At 34.7% G+C, this 25708-nt stretch overlaps 1 protein-coding gene across 5 annotated transcripts in view; it reads right to left on the bottom strand.

Annotated features, from left to right (window-relative positions):
* FSTL5 (follistatin like 5) overlaps positions 1 to 25708 on the bottom strand; it is a 790158-nt gene that overhangs the window by 214836 nt on the left and 549614 nt on the right. The gene's annotated exons all lie outside the window — the stretch shown is intronic.

Below are 25708 nucleotides of genomic sequence, written 5' to 3'. Positions count from 1 at the left end.
CAAAGACCAGAAAATTTTCTCTTCCATTAAAGTAATGACTATTCTGGCAAAAATTGCCAAAATCAATTTGGTTTTCAGAATTCTGTTAATAGAGAAATGCTCACAATAGCCCACAGAGTATTTATTCAAAAAGTAGCTTTGTCTTATCCTGAATGGCAAAATGTGTGAAGCATTTTAACTTTACTTCCTCAACACCTCTCCACAGCTGCATGTTGGCCTTGAACTGGCAGCCTGAAACTATACCAGGTATGAAACTCATCATCCTAGAAGACACTGGAAAGAAAAGATCAGGTCTTAAGCTCTCCAAGGCCTCATCCTCAGAAAATTGTCCTTGTTGGATAGATCCAGCAGGTCTTTGAAAACTTACATTTTCATGAGTTTTTATTCGTGCAAGACTTAAAGCTCACTCTGTGTAAAAAGCCCTCTCCCTAAACTGAGTCTTGAGTTCAATAAATTCTCCTGCCTCAGCCAACCCAAGTTGCTGGGACCATAGGTGCACGTCATCATGCCTGGCTAATTTTTGAATATTTAGTAGAGACAGATTTTCACCATGTTGGACAGGCTGGCTCCAAGTGACCTGCCTGCCTCAGCCACCCAAAGTGTGTGATTACAGCCATCAGCTACTGTGCCTGTCCCCTAAAGCCTCTGTTGAAAGAAAAAAACATTACAATTTTCCAACTTCCTGCAACAGAGATATTTGTTGTAGATAACAATAGTCTGACTAAAAAGCATTACAAAATAAACCTGAGAAATGGGATCTCTGTAGAGAAATTTGAAGAGTTCCACATATTCCTAGGAGTCTAGTGGGCCATACAAATGTGCAGGACTGTGTGCATGCTCAAAAGAAATGTGTGAATACCTACTGCCTCATCTCATATGGTTCTACACAAGCAGAAATTGAAGGCTAAGGAAGAGTTGGGAATTATATATGAACACTCACAGTGTGACACAAAACAGAGATAGAGAACCTCAATAAAGCCTGGGAGATTTACTGATGTAAAGCATTTAATTAAATTCCTGCTCAATCATTAGATCACTGCTAAGATAGCTGAGCAAAGATTTTAGTGGCCACGCAGAACATACCAAAGGAAAACAGGTAAATTCAACAAAAATTAAAATATTTTGCTCCTCAAAAGACATTATCAATAAAAGACCTTATCAAGAAAGAAGAGATGCCCTATAGAATAGAGAAAATATTTGAAGAAAATTTATCTGATAGGTATCTTCTATTCTGAATATATAAAGAGTTATTACAATTCAACAATCAAAAAGTAAATAGTAAGGCTGGGCATGATAGTCACACCTGTAATCCCAGCACTTTCAGAAGCTGAGGCAGGTGCATCACATGAGGTCAGGAGTATGAGACCAGACTGGCCAACATGGGGAAACTCCATCTCTACAAAAAATACAAAAATTAACAGGGTATGGTGGTGCATGCCTGTATTCTCAGCTACTGGGGAGGCTGAGGCATGAGAATTGATTGAACCTGAGAGATGGAGGCTGCAGTGAGCCACTGCACTCCAGCCTGGGTGACAGAGTGAGACTCCATCTCAAAAAAACAAACAAAACAAAAACAAATAGTCTAATTCAAATAATGGCTAGAGGATTCAAATGGACACTTCTCAAAAGATTTAGAAACGAATAATAAGCACATATAAGCATGTTCAGCATTACTAGTTTCTAAGGATATGCAAATAAAGACCTCAGTGAGATACTACTTCATATGCTCTACATTGGCTTAAATAAAAAAGAGACAATTACAAGTATTGAAGAAAATGTGGAAAATTTGGAACCTTCATACATTGCTAGTGCGAATATCAAATGGTGCCTCTGCTTTGGATAACAGTTTGGCCACTCCTGAAAAAATTAAGCAAAGTTATCTAAGACTAGCAATTCATTTTTGTGTACATACCCAAAGGAACTGAATACATGTCCAATACTAACTGTATGCAAATGTGCATGAAAGGCGAAAAGGGAAAACAACCTAAATGTCTATCAATGGATGAATGGATAAATAAAATGGAGTCTATCTATACAATGAAATATTATTTGGCAATATAAAGGAATAAAGTACTGATATACATTGCAACATGAATAAACCTTTTTTTCAGTCTTAGGACCTTTGCTTGAATCTTGAAAATAATATGCTAAGTGGAAGAAGCCAGATAAAGAGGCCACAAATTGTACAAATCTAATTATATGATATGTACAGAATGACCACATCCATAGTCGTAGAAGATAGATTTGTGGTAACCAGGGACTGAGGGAATGGGGGAGTGGGAAATAACTGCTAATGAGTCTGAAGTCCTTTTTGGAAGAATTAAAATATTCTAAACTTTGATGACCATGATGGCTGCACAATTTTGGAATATACTACAAAGCACTGAATTGCACATTTTAAATAGGTTAATTTTATGGTTTGTGGAGTATACGACAGTAAAGCTGTTGTTAAAATAAAATCTATGTGGAATACTTACATACAAAAATTAAGTACATCATAATAAAACTATATATATTCTTAGTTAATGAAACCTTCACTAAGTATAAAAAAATTAGTAATAAAAAAAGAAAGAATAATTGACATGTTTATATGAAGAAGAAACAATCTTGGATTTCAAAACATTGCAAGCTGTACAGAAAGCTAATTAACCATAGATTATCTATGCAAAATATTAATGACAAAACTCAATGCATTTAATCTTTATTTATATAGCAGTCATCTGTACGCAGACACTACTGTAAATACTTCACAAAAATGGATGCATTTCATCTGTATATTAAACCTGTAAAACAAGATCTATTAAAATTCTACCTTTTATAACCAGGGATGCTATGATGTCAAGTAAGCTCCTAGTTCCACTTGGCCTCTAATTAGTGGAGTTAGGATTGGAAACCAAGTAGGCTTACTCTAGATTCTGTGTGTCATGTTCCCACACCACACTGCCTTCCTTGTCAATCATAAGTTGAAATAGGGAGAAAGACAAAAAAAGAGAACAAAGAGGAAATTTGAAACAAAATGCTCAAAACAAAGAGGTCAAATGCAATACTAAGTTTGAAGAAAAGAGGCTGGAAATACAGTGAGAGTACATGTGCCATGCAAGAAAGGCTGAGCAGATCCACTGAAGTTCGAGTCAAAAGACAACATTGCAAAACATTTCAACCTCTGTATTTCTTTCTTTTCTCAGCTATAGAGAATGAAGATATGAGGGCGCTGGAACGGAAATTTTGTTTTAAGATGTAATCGACAAATTTTGAATAGAAATAGTCTTAAAGATTTTTTTCTCATATATTTACTCTCAGGATTTACCCTATAACAGGTTTTAGTTCATTGCCTCTTTCCAATTTTAATTTTGGGTTTAGAATTTTTTATGTTTATTTCTAAACTTTTAATGTGTTGCTCAGTTTTAAAATTTTATATATATGTATCTATATAAAGCGAGCATTTATCTTCATTTTTGTAAAATGTAACTAATTGTGTTAGCATCTTTTGGTAAAGAAACTGTTTTCTCTATAAATTCTGATTTTTAAAAAATATTTATTTATTTAAAATATGATAGTATTCACTGACTTACCGATGTTCACGTACTAGTACTCCAAAAGCGTATCTTATATATTTCTGACATTATTTATGCTAGGTGAATTTCTATTAAAAATAGCTTCCCTCAAACTGATACCCACTATAGATTTATTGAAAATGAGAAAATTATTATGGAACTATTGAACCTGGCCTTGAAAATGATGAAAATCTTCTGACAGAGAAAACAAAAAATGATCAGAGGAGAGAAGAAAAAAATTGAGGAAGAGGAGAAGAGGAGAAAGAGGATGAGAAAGTCAAGGAAGAAGAGATGAGAAGAAAAAAATGGGGAGAAGGAAGGGGAAACATGTACTGTATACTCTGGCTATCATACTGTTTAACTGAATATTTCCTTAATAACTCTCAGTAAAATATAAATCCTCAATATCATATTATATAAGATCAATCATACCACATTTCTACAACTCCCAGAGGAAACTGTCATGGTGCCACCCTCGCTGATTTAATGAGAGAAAGCCTTATGAGCTACACGATAGGAGAGGATTTGGAGCTTGATCCTCAACAAGAAAGGAACTATGTGATATAAACGTGGTAATATAACTCCAGGCTTCACCACAGGCTACCATTAAAGACATGGCTCATACAGAGAGAACACTGTTAGGGAACTGAAATGCTGAATAAAAAGACAAAAGGCTGTATACGATGTGAATAGTAAACAGATATTTGACATTTGTAGAGTAGAATGAGGGAAAGCCAAACTTTTGCAGAAATCAGTTGAGAAAGTTTAGAGTTAAAATATTTTTAGAAAGATTCTGAGCAAAAAAATCATTATTGATGACTGGAAATAAAACACCAAGATATCTAGTCTGCATAATATAGACATAAACGCAGGGAAACCACATGTAAAACTCATTCCAACCAGAAAATATCATGGAGACCAGGTCACAACAAAGAATTCTTTCACTGGATAAGAGTAATTAAAAACAATAGTGAAAATTCTGAATATATGTAGATGGCACTTCTGATTATGTTTATATTCAAATATGCCAAACTGTATATTAACCTTGTAATGTATATTTTCAGGTAATTCTTTTAAAATCTCCTTAAAACCTGAAGTAAACAACTTTTCCACACATTCTACGTAACTACCTACACAGTATAGTCTTTCCTTTCTACTATAATCAAGATTCCGTCATCCAGTGATGTAAAAATTATCCAAGACTACAGCTTTTAAAGTGTTTTATTAAAATATGTGTTATTCCATAACACCAAATCTCTTTTAGTTAGAATGCTCTTCTTTCTAAATTACCATATCTAAATTATCATTACCATTTATAAACTCTATTTGTTGGTTCATGTTTTTATCTCTTTCCTCTAAAAGGAATTAAAATATTCCAGCCAAAATTTTCTTTAATATACAATTTTATAAACACCTTTTCAGACAGCTGTTTAAATGAGCTAGACTTTAACTAATACCCTCTTTTCAGTTTGAATAAAGCATAAAGTGTATTTTCAATATATTTAAAATAAAACAGTATATTTCAGTATGTTTAAAATAAATAATATTTATTGATTATGTAAATACGTCGAATGCTATGCTAAACAATTTAAATGAAACATGAAATTTTATCCTTTAAACAACTTTGCAAAAAGGTCCCATCCTTAACCCCATTTTGCAGAGAAGAAAACTAAAATGTACTGATATTGAGTAACTTGGCTGAGGTCACCAAACAAGGTGAGGGGGTCTCTGATTAGCGTCCCAACGAACTGTGAAATTTAGCTGTTCTTGTTATATAATTCTTAACACATCCTCTTTTTTTTCTAGAAGCTCCATTAATTTAAACCAAGCCTCAAAATTACGCTTTGAGTTTTGTTATATGTATAAACATATATCAAACCTACTCTTTACCTCCATCCTGATACAGCATTTCTGATCTTTTTTCTCAGCAGTTTTCTAATCTTAAATGGATCAAATGAAATGTGTGATGTTGGGGCTCAGCCATGGTTGTGAGTTACGGCCTTAGAACAGACACTCTGAATTCAGGGACAAAATCTTGCACTTATTCTGAACCCCTGTTACACCTTTATAATATTGCTGCCAATGGACACTCCATAAATATTTCCTCAGCGATTAAATCTTTATGAGCCTCTACACCATTACAGAGTTGCCTTAGGCATTGATGTCCAGAAAGAGTTTATAGGAAAAAACACAAAATCATTTATTTTGTTGAGTTGATTGCTTATATTTTTTTAAAGGTAGTGGAAATGGGAACTTTGAAAAAAACAACATATGTAAAATTGTGAAAATTTTTATGGCAACTACCAATTTATTATAATCAATTATGTAGGAGTAAGAAAACATTTAATAACCTACAGATGTTGAGCACTGATTAATTAGAATGTCCAAGGCAGGAAACATCAGGTATTGATCATATCAGAACATAACAGCTGAGCTTGAGGTCCATTTTCAGCCACAGGTTTTTTAATGTTTAGATTACTCCAATCTAAGTTTCATCTGTCATAAAACGGTAAATTTTCAATGTAAGTTCACCTTCTTTTTCATATTATGTTCCTCCTTATAGTTCTAAATTGTATGGTCTAACCTCATATGGTTATACAGAAACTTAAGTTTCTGTATAGTCTATTAAGCACACAGGGCTGAAGCAACTGGATAAGGTTAGCCATATAGAAAATTCTAAACTGGACTTCTATCTCACAGCATATACGAAACTCAAGAGCAAACGAAACAGTACACCTATGTAAAAGACAGAACTTTAAATATTTTAGTATCAAATGTAAGAAAGTGTCTTCATAATATTAGGCATTTGGATATTGGATGACATCTTAAATTGAGAGACAAAATGAAGAAATCATTTAAAAAGAAATTTAAAAGTTAAGCCCTGTCAAAATGAAGAATCCATATTTGTAAAAATACATTACAAAGACAATGAAAATACAAGCCATAACTGGACAAAGAAACCCATTATCTGTAACTGACAAAGGGGGAAAAAAAAAGACTAAAAACTCAATTAAAAAAAGAAAATGAAGATGTAAAAAGACATGTTCTGAAAATGAAATCGAAAATATCGCTTATATTTATAAAAAGATATTCAGTATCACTACTAAAAAATCATTACAATTAAATTTACTGCAACATCAAAGACACCTTTTAAACATCTATTTGATTTGCAAAACTAAAATGCTGAATCCCAAGTGCTGTCTGACATTACAGTCTGTGAAAAGTCTCATAGACTGGTAATGAAACAGTAACTTGCCAAAACTAATCTGTAAAATATAAGGTGAAATATGAGTGTATTCTACAACTCAAACATATGAATGTGCACACAGAAATTTTACTATTGTGATGTTTATAGCACCATTTTTAATAGTAAAAATCTGGAAAATAACCCTAAGTACAACAGATTAATCATTCAACACAATCATGGTGAGTAATAAAAATACTACTTCAATAAAACCACTATTCCAACTGTTTTAAATATATGCAGAAAACCACTATTCCAAGTGTTTTAAATATATGCAGAGTCAGATTTGCCATGAAGCTAATAACGTCCAAGTTTATTAAAAATGCCACACTTGGACAAAACCTTTCCAAAGATCCGACAGCAGCTCTGCAATGGGTATACATGGCCACATATTTCTGTAAAATTTGCAAATATATTTACGATTTGCTGTAATTTATTTTCTCTTTGGAAATAAACATCCATTTACATAGTTAACTGTTATTTATAATTTGTATTCTTTCTCCAAAATGTAGGTGTTTTAAAACTTCAAGACCACCCATATAACCTTGAAACACTCCTATCTATATTATCTATGTACTGACAATACCATATTTTACACATAAAGAAAAAAATTTCAGAAAGTTTAAGTAATTTCCCTATGAAGGTTATTAAGTTCACAGTACAGAATTCAAAACTAGGTCATCTAGCTCGACATTTCACATTCTGAAATTCCACACGTACATAGCTACAGATAGCAGCATGAATGAATCCCGAAACACAATGTCAGTAAATACACACATACACAAAAACAGTATGCTTCCCTTTATGCAACGTTCAAGAACAGTCAAAAACATACTCTATGTCTTAGGCATGTATATATTTATGGTAAAAATATAAAGAACAGCAAAGAAAGGGTTAGTATGTAATTCATGGTAGGAGTCATATGCACAGGAGAAGAAGGAGACTGTAACGAAGAGCAGTGTACAGGGGACTTCAGATTCATTGGTAATGGCATATTTTGTAAATGGCTGTCAAGTCTGGATGTATCATCTTGCTGTTTTAATTGTAAGTGACCTATATAAACCCTTGGGTTTATTTAATACTGAAATGCATTACAAATTGATTTAGAAAAAAAAAAAATCAAACAAAGCTTTAAAGAAGTATCTCAAAGTAAGTAACTTCCCCTATGTATACGCAGAATATCCCAGTTTCTTCTTTCCTAAATCAACTTGGATTGCACTTCTTAAAAATTAATTTTAAAAAAAATCCCGTTTAGGTTTAAAACGATATTATGTCATGTTTCGAAAGCAAATATAAGTTTATTTTGGTTTCAACAAAAGTATTCATAACCAAATGGCTCAAAGAACCTAAAATTCTAGTAACTCTTGTATCCTTAGTAAACTAATACACATTCCAAAATTCTGGCTTTATCTTTGGACATAAATGGAAAGAGTTGCTCTCCAAACAATGAGATGAAGCTAAATAATCTACACAATAATTTCTTTCTGGAGTCCATCTGAGTGCTAACTTTGCAGATCAATTGACTATCTTAAATCTGAGGACCCCTGAGCCTCTAGAAAGAGATAAGACACCAGCAATTATTCACCTACACTAGAGCATTGGAAGAAAACAAGGTACCATGCAGGCAGGTACCAAAAATATCAACTGATTTTTTAAAAATAGCTTAAAAGCTGAACTTGCACAAATTGTGAGAGTATAAAACCCTGGGAGCACAGACATCGAGATTAGTAACCTTTGCAGTGTCTTCTTCATGGACCACACAGTTTGCTCTTCAGAAAGACTGGAGGCAGGAGAGGCATTCCTCATGATAACAGGCCTGGTGTGGAGTAACAGCTGCTGCTGAGGTGAAAAACTAAACAAAACAACAAACCCAGTTCTTACCTACGTCCTTCCCCCTAGTGACATGAAGTCTTAAATTGCTATATATATAAAAAAGGCCAGGTGTGGTGGCTCACACCTGTAATGCCAACACTTTGGGAGGCCGAGACAGGCAGATCACAAGCCACAAGCTCAGGAGTTTTGAGACCAGCCTGACCAACATGATGAAACACCGTCTTTACTAAAATACAACAATTAGCCAGCTGTGGTGGCACATGCTTGTAATCCCAGCTACTCAGGAGGCTGAGGCAGAGGTTGCAGTGAGCCAAGATCATGCCACTGCACTCCAGCTTGAACAACAGAGAGAGACTCTGTCTCAAAAACAAAAAACAAAAAACAAAAACAAACAAACAAACAAACAAACAAAAAAGCAGTGAGGGTCCTGGCGCTGTGGCTCACACGTGTAATCCCAGCAGTTCTGGGAGGCCAAATCAGGCAGATCATCTGGGGTTAGGAGTTCGAGACCAACCTGGCCAAAATGGCGAAACACCATCTCTATGAAAAACACACACAAAAAATTAGCCAGACATGGTGGTGGGCACCTGTAATCCCAGCTACTCAGGATTTCGAGGGAAGAGAATTAGTTTAACCTGGGAGGTGGGAGTTGCAGTGAGCCCAGATCACGCTATTGCACTCCAGCCTGGAGGAGAAGAGGGAGACTTGGTCTCAAAAACAAAACAAAACACAAACAACAAATAAACAAAACAACAACAGCAACAAAAAAGGGCAGCCAATCCTGTCCCTTTCAAAATACAGGTGAAAACTCACTGAATTTTGAAAAAGGTAAAAGATCCCCCTTGTTCCAGCAAATTAACAATCTTTTACCAAGGTGAACAGGTAGACCACTGAGAAAATTCTGCTCAAAAGGCTTAAAGGCATATAACTACCTAAGGTTGATACTGAGTGAAAAAATGTATAATACCGCTTTGTCCCTCCCTACCCATGCTAGCGAAGAACAAAGAATCAAGAAACAAGCCACAGCAAACTGCCACTGGTAGAGGAACAAGAGCATGAAGCAACAACTTCTCTTGGGTGTAGGCTCACAGGGAACACTTGAAATTCATCACGGACCAGGTACAATCAAGAATTCGATCAATTAATCCAGATCCCACCATAAGCACAAAGTCTAAAGGAATAAATACATTGTAATCATGGTGGCTAACAAAACTGAAACAAGCTTAACTTCTCAATAAAAATTTCTCAGAAAAAGAGGTATGCCTACTTTCAAGCATAAGTACTTTAAGCTTGTTCACCACTACCTTGCACAGAATAATATACATATTTCAACTAAAAATTATGAGACACACAAAAAGGAAAGAAGAAATAATAGGCTAAGAGACAAAACAGTCAATGGAATGAGTCTCAAATATAATTCTGTTTTTGAAAAAAATTAGAACAGGAATTTAAAATAGCTATGATTAATATGTTAATGTTTCTGGTAGAAAGACCTGAAGAAATCCATGAATGGATGGGTAATGGTAGGAAAGAAATGGAAAAAAGCAAAAAAGTGTTGAAGAACATGCTATAAATAAATAAGACACACACACACACACACACACACACACACACACACACACAGAAATGCACATGTACACACACAGAAATTGAGAGAGAGAAAGAAAGAGAGAGAGAGAAGATTAATGCATCGGTGGCCTTGGAAGACTCATCAATAGTCCTGACACATTCAAGAAAAGACTCAGTGAACCTGAATATAGGTCAGTGGACGTTATTGAAACCGAAACACAAAGGGCAAATTAGTAAGGGAAAAAATAGAACAGGGTACCCAAGAAAAATCAGTCAATATCAATTTAAAATAGGTACAATGGGAATCACCAAAAGAGGGAAAATAGAGATTCAAATACTTGACAATGAATGGTCATGAATATTCTACAAAATAATTAATATTTTAAAAAGCCGGAAATGCTTTTATACTACAGAAGACCAAAGACAAAGAGAAATGCTTGATTTCCAGAAAAAAAGACACATGTTACATACAGAAGGGCAAATGTAAAAATTACAGCAGGCTTCTTATCAGAAGTTATGAAAGTCATAACACAATAAAGATTGACATATTGAAACTGCTAGGGTATGGATGAAGCAGGGGGTGGAGGGAATTAAGCGACTGTCAGTCCGGAATGTTATATACAGCAAAGGTACCTTTGTGGTATGAGAAAAAATAAAATTTTGTTCAGTCAAAAACTGAGAATTCATTAACAGCAGATTTGCATTGCAAGAAATCCTACAGAGAACTCTTCAGGAAGAAGGAATGTAATACCAGAAAGACAGTTGGATGTGTACAAATAAATAACAACTTTCTATTTTTGGTATATTTATAATTTACCATATTAAACAAAAAAGATAGTTGTTTACTTATATCAATGTGCAAGTAAAATGCATAAATAACAACAATAGAAAAAAGATGAGAGGGAGTATTTGAGGGTACAGAGTTTTAAGGAGCTGACATGTTACTTCATGTGGAACAGTATATGAAAATAAATAGTAATTATTCACACACACATTGACGTACCTTGGATTTATTGTAGTTGCAGTATTAGACCATTGCAATCAAGTGAATATGTCAATAACGAGAGCCACGCAATTTTTTTTGGTTTCCCAGTAAAAAGCACGTATAAAAAGTTATGGTTCCACTGTATTATAGTTTATTAAGTGTGCAATAGCATTACAGCATTACATTTAAAAACAAGGATGGTGCTGGGAGCAGTGGCTCAAGCCTGTAATCCCAGCACTTAGGGAGGCCGAGGCGGGTGGATCACGAGGTCGAGAGATCGAGACCATCCTGGTCAACATGGTGAAACCTCGTCCCTACTAAAAATACAAAAAAATTAGCTGGGCATGGTGGCACGTGCCTGTAATCCCAGCTACTCAGGAGGCTGAAGCAGGAGAATTGCCTGAACCCAGGAGGCAGAGGTTGCGGTGAGCCGAGATCACGCCATTGCACTCCAGCCTGGGTAACAAGAGCGAAACTCTGTCTCAAAAAAAAAAATAAAAATAAAAATAAAAATAAATAAGGATGGTATCCCAATCAAATAGAATTGGTAGTGGTTTTATAACAAGAGGAAGAGCTCAGTCTTCCCTCCTCTCTCTCTCTCTCTCTCTCTCTCTCTCTCTCTCTCTCTCTCTCTTGCTTTACTTGTATGCACCAAGAAAAGGCCATGTGAAAACACAAAGAAAAGGTGGCTGTCTGCCATCCAGGAAAAGAACCCTCCCCAGAATCTTAATATGATGGCATCCTAATCTGAGATTTCCAGCCTCCATAACTGAGAGAAAATAAAGTTCTGTTATTAAAGCCACGGAGTCTGTGTTATTTCATTTTACATCTCAAGCTAAGACAATACATATATTTTTAAAAATATTTTTCAGTGTAGGAAAGAATGAGAGAACTGCACTTAAGTTGTGTACTACATGCAACATGGATCAGAGCAGAGAATCCTGAACGGCGTTCAAGAGATAGAATGTCTCCTAGACAACAACCAAAGTAAAGGAGTCAACGTAACTGAAAAAAATATTGCTTACAATTTAGAAGAAGCAACGATATGCCCCAAAGATTAAGAAAAATCAGGATGTGAGTCAATAATGTCATTTCCTCCAGTACAATGTATTTTTTTACCTGGCAAAAAGAAATTGGACCACTTGGTCATCTATAGCCTTTGTTAAAATCAATCAATCAATCAATTAATTGTGCAGGAATAGGTTACTAACAAATAAATGCAATTTTAAAAATAATCAGATTCTGATGTCGTTATACCTTCAAATAATAAAACTAACCAATTCTTGATATTTGTGCTTCAATAATTTAATTTCTCATTATTTTTTCTATGGCATTTTGCTAATCATCTTTTCAGCATGTTCTTGGGTTGATTTTAATATTCAGTTCTCTTAATAGATATTTTAATGGTCATAGAATAAATTATAAATACATTATTATGCAGAAAAGTACTCTTAGCACTGTTATCATGGATCATCGGTTTTGAATCAGAAGAACTCTGGGGTCCTGAATAAAGCAAGCACATCATTTAGGAATGGATCAGAAGATAAAAATCACACAGTAACTTGGACATGGAAATTTTAAATAAAAATAAATTGTTAACTATAACAGGGAATTGGAGTAATGGAAAATTATCTACTAAAGAGTGAAGGGTACTCTAAAAAATATATAAAAAAACAGATATATGGCAAACCACTACCCCTTGGAATGGCGTAGTACCCCCAAGGAACAGACTCTTCTCTAGCACTATTGAGATGCAGACTTCTTCTTCTTCTTTTTATTTTTTTTCTTTGAGACAAGGTCTTGCTCTGTAGCACAGGCTGGAGTGCAGTGGTGCGATCTTAGCTCACTGCAACCTCTGCTTCCCCAGTTCAAGCAGTTATCTGACTCAGCCTCCCGAGTAGCTGGGATTACAGGCTCCCGCCACCACACGCAGATATTTGTTGTATTTTTAGTAGAGATGAGGTTTCACCATCTTGACCAGGCTGGTCTTGAACTCCTGACCTCATGACCCACTCATCTCCACCTCCAAAGTGCTGGGATTAGATGTGTGAGCCACCGTTTCTGGCCTCAGAGTGAGCATATCTATGACTCACTGGACAGCAGAGAAACTCACCAGGGTTACAAAACCACCCATGGGGGTACAGGAAGCCTTTTGTTTTGCTGTTTTGTGTTGTGACTCCAGCTCTTTCACCAGGCTGGAGTGCAGTAACATGATCTCGTCTCACTGCAACCTCCGCCTCCCGGGTTCAAGCGATTCACCTGCTGGATTACAGGCACAGGCCACCAGCCCGGCTAATTTTTTGTATTTTAGTAGAGGCGGGGTTTCACCATGGTCAGGATGGTCTCGACCTCCTGATCTCATGATCTGCCCACCTCGGCCCCCCAAAGTGCTGGGATTACAGGCATGAGCCACTGCGCCAGGCCTGGGAGGACATTTTCAATGGGAGGTGCCATGTTGGAAACTCTCCACTGAGAAGCCACTCATGGTGTTACCGGGAAAATCTGCCCATGGGGACTGCTGTTAGCTGCTATTTATCAAGCACTGTTGGATCTAGGGACGCCTAAGTTTCATGTTCTGCAGGAGCCTGAGCATTCAGAAAGACGGCGTGTGTTCATTTAGTTCTGCCTAAAAGAACACAGCAGAACCAGAACAAGAAACCCCTTTCCTCATCCATAGTTAAGCAGGTGAAATATTTACAGAATCTATACTTACATATTTCATAGGAGTTATTTCAGGGTGATTTAGAGCACAGAGTCAATGCATTATAACCAGTAGCTAAATTTTTTAATATATGGATGGGAAAACGCCAGGTTAAGAAAACAGATGGTCAACTATGTGGTCTACTGTGGGCCACATGTCTTGCTCTGTACTCATTTATATCCTACTCACCCACCAATAAGAAGGAAAAGAAAAGGGATTAGCATATAGAAAATAAATTCAGAAGTATGCCAGAGCTGATTACATGAGTGTTTTCAATTTGTGAAATTTCATTTATCCATGTGACTCTATTGTTTTTATACTTAAATAAAAACTTGTGAAGTAAAATATCCCATAGAACATAGCCTTCCACAGTATCCATGAACTGAGCCATGTTGACACACATAATTATGCTGTAATTGCCTATTTAATTGCAATGATTTAATTACATATAATTTTATTTCTAAGCTCTAAATATATGTAAATCTTAAATAAATGTTTGTTAAAAAGAAATGGAAGATTATTAACACTTGCAAGCATTCAAGTTAACACTTAGAAAGCATTCAAAATACTTTTCCCCAAAACTTCTTAGCGATTCTCAGTTTTTAGCCTGGAAGTGAACACCATTGCCATAATAAATGCTACGAGGAAACTGCCTCCACGATTATTAATTATACTCTGGTAAAAAACAAATAATCTCTATTTCATTACAAAATTCTTGTCCTTGCATGAAAGTTACTCCTTGGAGATCCAATTCTTCCCCAAATGACTGAAAATTGAAATGTCTTCACCCTTCAGTGGAGAATCATTTCCTGTCTTTGAAAATAAGTCTTTTGAACAGTGTTGTGAACAAATGAATTGCCTTTTGTGGTAGATTGATTTCACTGATGGTCTTAATTGCTTTTCTAAACCATGTCCTTTGCTCTGTAACTTTCTGGCCTTTTTTTTTTTGACTATGTGCTGTGCTGTGTTAATTTATCTGGCTGAAGTGCTATTAGCAATGTAATGCAAGCAGAGATTTGGAAAAAGAAAAGTGTGCATTTCTTCTTGTTCTATCACTGCATGGCATGGCCTGCTCTCTCTTGGATCCTTGCCATCAACATGAGAACAGACAAGCTTACTGGAAGGTGAGACACCACCTGGAGTCCAGGGAAAATATCTCAGCTGAGGCCATCCAAGACTAGTTGGCTTATATGCTACCCATCAGTTTAGGTAAGAGTAAATGAGTAAACCCAACCAAGATCAGTGAAGTTCAGTCCAGATCAGCAGAACCTGTAAGCTGACCCCCAAATTTTCCAGAAATAATGATTATCTGTGATTTTAATTCACTAAATTTTGAAGTAATGTGTCATATTTGTAACAAGAATACATTACCTTGAGCTGAGTTTTTTTCTCACATCATTACTTCTTAAAAATTAGTTTATATTAAAATTGTTTTGCTTTCTTAAGAAATAATGTTCAGAGCAATTTACAGGAGTCATCGCATTGGAAAATTGAATGAAGAACCAAAAAAAAAAATACTGATATTCTAATATGAGATGGTCAATTGCATTTCTGACTATCTGGAGAACATTTTTCTTCACACTGGCAATGGGAGATTGTGAATCTAAATTGCGTTACAACCAAAATACAGACTATCATGTACCATAAACTTTTAGGGTTATATGGGAAGAGATAAAAGTTCACATTTAAAATTCTATAAATGTTGAGTCTACCAAACGACATGCTTGGTTTAAAAATAAGAGTTAAAGAATAATATTAGTTATTCAATTTCCTCATTAGGAGAGTTTGCAAGGGTTAAATGAAATGATTTGAAGGTTATTCAGAAATGTTTTACAACAAAAAAGGTGATAATTCAATAACATATACATAATGACAGTTGGTTTTACAAAGAGTGCACTAACCCACAAGTTGTTATTAGTAATATAATGAATTTTATGACTATCAATTAGGTAATAATGATAAATAGCTGCAGAAAACTGTACTGTCCATGTTCTCCATTATTATGAAAATGTAGAAAAAAAACTTAAGACTCGATGATTAGTTCATAAATATGCTATGTATGAGAAATATATTGCTAAATTTTATAATTTTTTTCTGTGTGCAGCTAGATGATACTACAGTTGTTGACCCAGCTGCCTTAAGTCAGGAGAGAATTGGGGGTTTTGCTGTGTTAATTGCAACACACGACAGCTGACATATATATCATACGATAAAGCAACGGCTTCTTTTCATATGTATGCTATGCCTGTTTCTGTAATAAAAATAGCTAAAAGTTTAAAAAATCTAGAGCATTAAAAACTTTCTCTAAGACAATTTGCTTTTTTTCAGGAAATGTTTGTTGGGTACTTTTTTTTTTTTTTTTTTTTTTTTTTTTTTTTTTTTTGAGATGGAGTCTTGCTCTGTCACCAGGCTGGAGTGTAGTGGCAAGATCCGCACTCACTGCAACCTTCTCTTCCCCGGGTTCAAGAGATTCTCCTGTCTTAGGCTCCCAAGTAGTTGGGACTTTAGGCACGCACCACCATGCCTGGCTAATTTTTGTATTTTCAGTAGAAATGGGATTTCACCATGTTTTTCAGGATGGGCTTAATGTCTGGTCTTGGTCATCCACCCAATTCGACCTCCCAAAGAGCTGGGATTACAGGTGTGAGCCACCGTGCCCCATCAGGCACCTGTTCTTTCTGGTCTCTAATAAAGATTGTATGGCTATATTTTCAGATGTCCTATGGGAGCAGATAGTTTTCTTTTAACTAATCACAAAGAGAAGGATAGAACTGGTTTGAGAATTGGAATAAAGCAAGCTGGTTCTTGTCCTGATTCTAATCTTAAATCAGTCCACTCACCAGTTCGATGTATGCTTATGTCAAACAAAAGTTCTCTAGAGTATTCACCGGATGCTGATTGTCATCTTTAAATACTTATTTTCCTATTCATTCTTTCTGCTTCCTACAGCTATAGTGGATGATATTGTATAACCACGCATACATAATATTTTTTCCATCTAAACTATGCTTCCCAAAGAAGTGCTGTTGTTGCTTTTGTTACCTGTATAATAATTTAAATGCAAGTATTTAGTTTATCAAGTATTTGGAAATAAAGACTTGGATCTGAAACACAACTTTGGTACTGAGTCATTTTAAGAAATTGGGCAAATTTCTTACCTTTCTCTAGGTTTCAATTTCCTAATATGCCCAATGGGAATTAAAACATCTGCTCACCCTACCTCACAAGTAGATATTAAGAGCAAATTAAATAATATTTTGGAAAATTCTTTGTAAATTAAAATAAAATGCCAAGCTGAAGTCTCTAAATCAGAGGGAATAAATTGCTTGAATATCCACACATCTAATTTTGCATACACTATAATTTCTAAATGGGAATCAACTTGTTAAGGTAAAAAGGAGTACCATTTTATAATTGCTTCTAACAGTTCACCTCGGTAGCAATGGTCAACATGTTTTCTTTAATTTAATTGGTAAATTTAAGATGTTCTGGAGTTCTTTGATAAGTGAAAGTGGATATTCTTCCTTCCTCATGACAGGACTATTTCTTGTCTTTTTGCCAGTGAAATAAGCAGGCTCAGACACCTTCTTTTAAGAAAAATGTGTAAAAAGAGTAAATGTAAATAAGTTATTATACTTTATAATTTGAAAATTCTCTACACATTTCTAAAATTACAGAAAATGATACAGTAGAAACATGACTGAATCTTCAAAAAAGGATATAATTGATTTCTAGAGTAAATACAGTATAATCTACAATAATGTGAATATCTGTAACAAATATTTTACCTTAGCTTAACATTTGTAAGAGAAAAGAGGATATATGGTGTAATAATAGAAATGTCATATAAGAGTTTTAAATTTCACATTAAAAAACGTATCTGATGACTTCCCTAGACTTTTCTCCTGCAAATAGGCTCCATTCAAAGTGGTCTCTGTCAGATCTTTCAACTGGCCACAGTCTTTTCCACATTGAAGTTTTCACACCTATTTCCTGGTATATACTTTCCAGAATATCTTCTATGTTCTTGTGATACTACTTTAAATCGCCCATTGCATAACATAAATTAGGTCCCCTTTGTATATTTTATCATACTAACCTATAATTTTATTCTACTTTTAATGTAATTATTAACAACTTTTAAATTTTGTGTGATTATCTGTTAATTGTCTATATTAAAGACCTAATACATGAAGGTGGATGCTGTTTAGTTCACTGTGTTATCCTCAGCATGCAGCACAATGCCTGGTGCATATGCTGTGTTCAATGGGCATTTAAATGAATTAATCAATATATTAATTATAACATCTTATTGCTTTAGCTCACAGGGATTTAGTTGGAAAAAGTAGTTTTAAAAACATTTAAAACATACATAATGCTGAAAACAAGTCGATTTTTATCTTTGACTTGATTTACTACTAAGTGATATATCATTAAGTTTTGCCATTTAGGTTTATCAAACTTCCTTGGATAACACCTCCGTAGATGTTTGTGTAATTATTTGTATTATTATCTAATACCATGCTGAGCTTTCCAGTTTCCAAACCAAAAAATATATATAAACACTTAAATTATTTATTTCAATGGATTATGTAGCAAAAATTTTATTTAGACATGATTATCAAATTAAATTCAATTCTATCTCACATGATTGCTTTTCTAGAGTAAATCCATTTAAGTTGTCAAGAACTATGAATGACTAATACTTTTTCATATTTTAAGTTAATAATTCATCCTGACACAGTTTCATGAATACTGGAAGAAGATACAAGATTCATGGATGAGAGACAAGGTACAGCAAGTGTCATGAGCTTCATACTGGCATCATTCCTTTTGTTCTCTAAGTCCCATTGGGTCAGTGCAAAGTAGCTCAGGTGACTGCTGCAGACAGTAAAGAAAGCTGTCCTCTGTTCCATAGGGAGATACTATTTCTGTTTTCAAAGACTATTTGCTACACATATATTCTTGTAAATATATTCCAGAACTAAAATTGTCAATGCTCTGCTCATCAAACATGCAAGAACATGAGGGACCCAGGAAAAATTATCTCCTAATGTACTCTTCTGATATTAATATAAATTTCGCAGTTTATACTTTGGAATAACCACTTTATTCATTTTATCTGAGTAGTATGTGTGCCAGTTAAAATTTTTAAATTTCAATAGGGTAAATTTGAAACTGCTAATACTGTACTAGAGAAATTGTATACTGGATTATTGAAACTCTTCTTGCTAGTAAAGGATAACAATATGAGGTTTTAAAAATTGAATGTTGGCTTTACTTCTTTTAGATTGTATATATATAATCAATCATGTTGCACACACTTGTAAAGTGCCTGTTGTATGTGTAAAAATTAAGCATGCTGTAATCACAAAACTATAGTCTTTATTATAGAATCTTTCAGCTGGCAACAGTGATAAAGATGACTTAGTCAAAAACGGCACACCATGTATAACACTGAAAATCAATTATCTCGCTTTTGCATTCCCAGAGGGTGTAGGTGGCCTAAGAAGGAAACTGATTCTATCCCTTTGCTATAGCAAAGTTACAGGTTAACTTTGCTTTAAATTTGAGAATACTGAGGCTATCCTATGACCAAGGCCAATATATAAAACCCAGGTTTCGAAGATCTATTGCAGGATTGGGCTAAACAAGAAAGAGGGGAGCATTGTTTCAGTACAGGCAACACTTTCCCTCTCCTGTGGAAAACTAAATTAGAAATCAAATGGAGAGATGTCGGAACTGGAAACTAGGACTCTGCTGCAAATTTCTTTCTTGAAATGATAAGGCAGCCTGCTGACACATTTGATATGAAATTGTTAACATACTTAAATAGATTTCCTTTTTAATTTATTTTATTGATATTTTGGTTGTAGATGAAGTTTTTTCTGCGGAGATTTTATGTGCCATACTTTATATCTGGTAATTTCAGGTGTAGTTACAACAAAAAAATAGACTCTGCTAGATCTAGATTCCCAAGGCTATTATATCTACTTTTCACAGCCCCTTATCTCATTCATAAGATAAAATGGGCACCACAATTAAAGTTTAAGCTTACAGAAGATGGATACATAATTAGTGGCAATAGTACTTAATTCAGCATTCTTTATTGTATCAGAAAATAAACTGAGACATAGAAAATCTGCAGAATTTGCCCAAGGTCTCAGAGGAAGTGAGGAAAAGAAAAGAAAGATGTATATATGTAACTTTCTGAATCAGTAGATTATGTCATTTATTACACGAAGGCCTGTTTTTGCATGCAATTTTAACATTAATTTATCAAGAAAATTGAGATATTTTTATTTTTGTTATATTTCTTCATTCATCTATTGTGCACACACCTAAAAAATATTATTTTATAGCCTTCTACATATACTCTTATAGCAAAGCCTTACTACTAAATAGTTAAAATTTAGCAATGTGATACATATTTTCATTTATGCATGAAATTTTAACATCAATTCATAAATATTTACATAATACATATTTGGGAATAAACACTATTCAAGGCACTGTGTATATAGAAGTGAATCTACTAACCAATGAGTTGCCCTCATCAGGAGGCATAATTCCAGGGAGGAGCATCAGACAGTGAACACATAGGAATGCTAATTTTGTAGTGTAACAATTACGGTAGGGAAAAAAAATAGGATAGAAATGTTACTTTAGATGCAATGCTTATAAAAGTTCCCTCTACCAGGAGGTAACTTACTTTCTAACAGAAATATAAATGTTGGAAAGAAAGCAACATGGGAGGAGTCAGAAAGCAAAGACCAGGAAAAGGTCCTCCAAACTCAAAGCCCCAAAGGGAGCAAAGGAAAAGGTCAGAGCTGATGTAGTTAAAACTGTGAATGTCATGTGCGCTTAATTCAGGGCTAGATAAGTTCATTTGAGGAAGTGAAGAGGGTTACGGCCAAAGCCTTCAAAATCCAGAGGTTGTTAGCTGAGGATCCACTGGCAAAAGAGAGGGCTAAGGAGCAACACTGAACAGAAATAAAAGTAGCCATGTGTGTGAAGCCAAGAGAGAAAAGAGTTTCTTCACATTGTGTTCTTTATAATAATTAACAATTTATATTGCAGAATTTCAACTAATTGCAAAATGTGAAGAAAATAGTCATTCAAAGAACAAAGTTCAATTTTAACATTACTTTAGAATGAGGAAAGCAATAAAATAAAATATAGAGGAAAATTAATTTTGAGTTAATGATTGGAAGTATTGTACTCATACGAATAAATAAAAAGTTATCCCTATTAACTTTCAGGGTAATGCAATGTAGTTTAATAGCAAAGTAATAGAGTAACCAAGATTTATACCAAAGTATTCATTCTGGTATTGTTCACTCAAGGAAAATATAGTGGCAGTTTAGAGGGCTAGAGAAGTCAAATTTTTGTACTTTTGCATTTCAACACAACTGTTCTGTGATTAAAATAAATTAGTTTGGTGCTTTAAGTCCATACTACTAAATTCAACTATTGTGCTCTGACATTCGTTAGCCTCCATTAACACATTAAAATAGAGTTGTGATATAATCTTCTAAATGATTTTAACAGAGACAAAAAGTCATGCAATTCACTTGGGGATGAAAAGTATGAAGGCCAAGTTCCCTCATTAGCATATTACTTCAGTGAAGCCATGTGACGCTATAAAACGTCAGAAGAAAATTCTTTTCTGGACTGACAAGCTGGTTGACATGAAGGCTAGGGATTGGGAATTGTGGGGAACAGTACTGAAGTAGGATACACATACACAATACAAACAATGATGTGATTCTTTTCTCAGAATTATCTTCTATAAAATAGGGATGTCAGGGGTATCAATTATGTTACAAGAATAAATGACTTAATTTTCATAAACTACAAATGTGTGGCCAGGCATGTGGCTCAAGCTTGTAATCCCAGCACTTTGGGGGGCCAAGGCGGGTGGATCATCTGTGGTCAGGAGTTCATGACCAGCCTGGCCAACGTGGTGAAAACCTGTCAACTGAAAAACAAACAAACAAACGAAAAAACCTAAAAATACAACAATTAGCCAGGCATGGTGGTGCAAACCTGTAATCCCAGCTACTTAGAAGGCTGAGGCAGGAGAATCACTTGAACCCAAGAGGCAAAGATTGAGATGAGCTGAGATCCTGCCACTGCACTCCAGTTTGGCCAGGAGAGCGAGAGTATATCTCAAAAAACAAAAACAAAAACAAAGAAACAAAAGACAAACGTGTCTGTGAATATGAATGTAATATAATGGTATATTAGTGTTCTTTTGTTACAACTTTAACAGCTGTATCTTAGGCTGAATGCTGGAATCAAACAAGCTTTGAACTAAATTAGATAGTAACAGATCTTTTAGCCCTGTCAGAGGGTGACTAATATGTAATGAACCCCAAAGATAATCACAGCATTTCTTGGAAACTAGGACTAATACGTGATAATTCACTAATGCAGCACCTCGTATAATGCTTCCAACATTTAACAATGATAGCTTAATCATATGATAAGTACTTAATAGTTGGTAAGGCTGATCATAGTTAGACAGTCAGGAAGAGGGTACTTAGATAATGTAGAATGGGAGTGCAGGACAAGGACACCGGGAGACAGAAGACAAAAATCCCCAATGACTTCTTCAAATACTAATCACTGTAAGAAAACACTTGTGTAAACCTAAATGAAAAAGTCTCATTGACATTTCAAATCTATTCACCTCATCTTTAAAGAACATATTTCCTCAGCATCTTTTAAATCATTAATTATGGATTTTGTTTCTTGTGTAAAATTTCTGGAACATATTTCTTCTCTAACTGACTAAATTTATAATTATATGAAAGCAAAAAAATGTAACTAACTCTAAAAGTCATGTTTGACATATTTATTTTCTGCTAAACACTTTGAAGCAAAGTATGCAAAGTGAACTTCTAATATAGCTTAATTATATACATCAGTGACTAATTAAATCATGTTTTTTTAATCACTAGATATCACATGTCCAAATACTTTTTATGTTTGAAGATACAAAATTTCTGAGGATGTAAATAATAAAAATGATTGGCTTAGAGTAAGTTATTTCTATTTAAAATAGTTTCTTTTACAATTTATTTAATTTCCCTAAAGTAGGGAGTTCACAGTGCAGTTTCATCTTAGACAGTTCTAAACTCTTCTGTCATATATTAATGATCTTTTTAAATAATTATTGTATCTCAGAATTACAAAAATTGATTTGATTAGTATGAATATTAAAGATTATGTGTTCTGTATGAATTCTGATAAAATTCTCAATCTTGTTCTAGTATGAACCAAATACCTGATGTTTAACAGTTGTATGATTCTGAGAAGATAAGTTGAGCTCTTTGAATATGTTTCCTTATCTTTGAAATAAGGTTAATAAAACTTCCTTCACTTTAAATAAATAAGTTGCAGTTAGTAAGTCTTCTAATATACTGCCTGTCACAAAATAGACCTTCATTAAATCAGAAGTATGAAAGGTAATTTAGCTGAGTGACAAAAATGTCAAGGATTCTGAAATTAGAACAACCTTAGAAAGAACTGGAATTCATATACAGTATACTTATTGTTTATGTTTCAAAAATTAATTTACTTCATTGATTATTATGAAGAAAAATGTTATGTTGCATGATATACGCACATGATGCCTCCAGTACATTGTAAGTAATCACTATCATTTACAATTTGCAATTATACAATATACAATTGTATTCAACTCTCTGTGCTCATTAACATTTTCTACCTATACGCTGATAGCAAGTTATTATTATATTCCAACCACTACACAAAACATTGTAATTAAAATGATTTTATTCTCAGGGGTTAAGTATTCACAATATTTAAAAAACTAATAAACCACTTTTTGATAGTTCAAAACATTGAAAGAAAGAAGAATTTAACTTTAATGTATGAACACTCCATTATCTATTGCTATCTCTTATGGAGCCTCAAATAGAAAAAGTTATTGAGATAATAGAAACTGTAATCAATCAACAAAAATAAAGTGATCAGGCAGAGTACATAAAGAAATAAAGGGCTCCTAAATAATTATATACTTCTTCCTCCAGATATATATATATTTTTTGAGATAAAGTTTCACTCTTGTTGCCCAGATTGCAGTGCAGTGGCATGATACTGCTCATTGCAACCTCTGCCACCCATGTTCAAGTGATTCTCCTGCCTCAGCCTCCTGAGTAGCTGAGATTACAGGCACCTGCCACCACGCCTGGCTAATTTTTGTATGTTTAGTAAAGATGGGATTTCACTATGTTGGCCAGGCCAGTCTTGAACCCCTGACCTCAGGCAATCCACCCTCCTCAGCCTCCCAAAGTACTGGAATTACAGGCGTGAACCACCTGTGCCTGGCTTTTCCTCCAGATTTATGTACAAGTCTACACACACACACACACACACACACACACACACACGGCCACACACACACACACACGGCCACACACACAAAAACTGCACTTATCAAATGGTATAACTATATCTAGGTTAAAAAATTATATGTTTTTTCCCCTTAATTATTAAAATCTTTAAACATAAAAAAGATTTAAAGGGTTTTATTTCCCACAAAAACATGAATTGTTTCATGGTAAGCATATCACCCTCTGTAGCACAATGTGAAATGTTAAGGTTAAATGTTAAACGCTAAAATGACAATAAGATTGAATTCTCCTTGATAGATAAAATAAACCTTAGAACCAATGCACAAGTATTCTTTTTTTCACAGGGTTGCTGTATTTACACTATCATATTTCTGACACCATCAATATTTTCCATAAAATATGACTCTTTAACAGGCCAATGTAACCATCTATTTTAAAAATGTAACAAAATTCATTTTTCTTCTGTCAAAAGTTATTTTATTATGCCACACCCTTTAAAATTATTTGGATTCTACTTGCTACTCAGCAACACATTATTTAATTTTTCCTAGTAATATGATTTACAAAAAAGCAACACTTGCTCTTTTTTTGTGTTTCTTTTCTTTTCTCTTTCTTCTTTTTTTTCCTTTCTTTTTTTTTTTTTTTATGACGTTTTGCTCTTGTTGCCCAGGCTGTAGTGCAATGGCACAATCTCGGCTCACTGCAACCTCTGCCTCCCAGGTTCAAGCGATTTTCCTGCCTCCGTCTCCCAAGTAGCTGGGAATACAGGTACCCGCCACCACACCCAGCTAATTTTTTTGTATTTTTCTGACTGACAGGGTTTCACTGTGTTGTCCAGGCTGGTCTCAAACTCCTGAACTCAGGTGATCTACCCACCTCAGCCTTCTGAAGTGCTGAGGAATGTGGAAACACTAGATTGGCTTAGTCCTCCAGCCTACATCTTTCTCTTGTTTTGGATGCTTCCTGCCTTCCAACACTGGACTCCAGATTCTTCATCTTTTGGATTCTTGGACCTTTGGCCGCAGACTGAAGGCTGCACTGTCAGCTTCCCTACTTTTGAGGTTTTGGGACTCAGACTGGCTTCCTTGTTCCTCAGCATGCAGGTGGTCCATTATGAGACTTCACCTTGTGATCGTGTGAGTCAATGTTGCTGAATAAACTCTCCATTTAATATATATCTATCCCATTTGTCCTGTCCTTCTAGAGAACTCTGACTAATACAGAGGGGAACAACACACACTGTGGTCTTTTGGGGGGCGAGAGTGGGGTGGAGTGGGTTGAAGAACACCAGGATAAATAGCTATGGCATGCAGGGCTTAATAGCTCAGCGACAAGTTGATAGGTGCAGCAAACCACCATGACACATGTTCACCTATGTAACAAACCTGCACATCCTGTTTAACATTAGATAAAATTTAAAAACATAACCAGAGTAAC

Source organism: Saimiri boliviensis, chromosome 3 (genome assembly GCF_048565385.1).
Source record: "Saimiri boliviensis isolate mSaiBol1 chromosome 3, mSaiBol1.pri, whole genome shotgun sequence".
NCBI classification, from domain to species: Eukaryota; Metazoa; Chordata; class Mammalia; order Primates; family Cebidae; genus Saimiri; species Saimiri boliviensis.
This window is presented reverse-complemented; position numbering and strand designations above follow the sequence as displayed.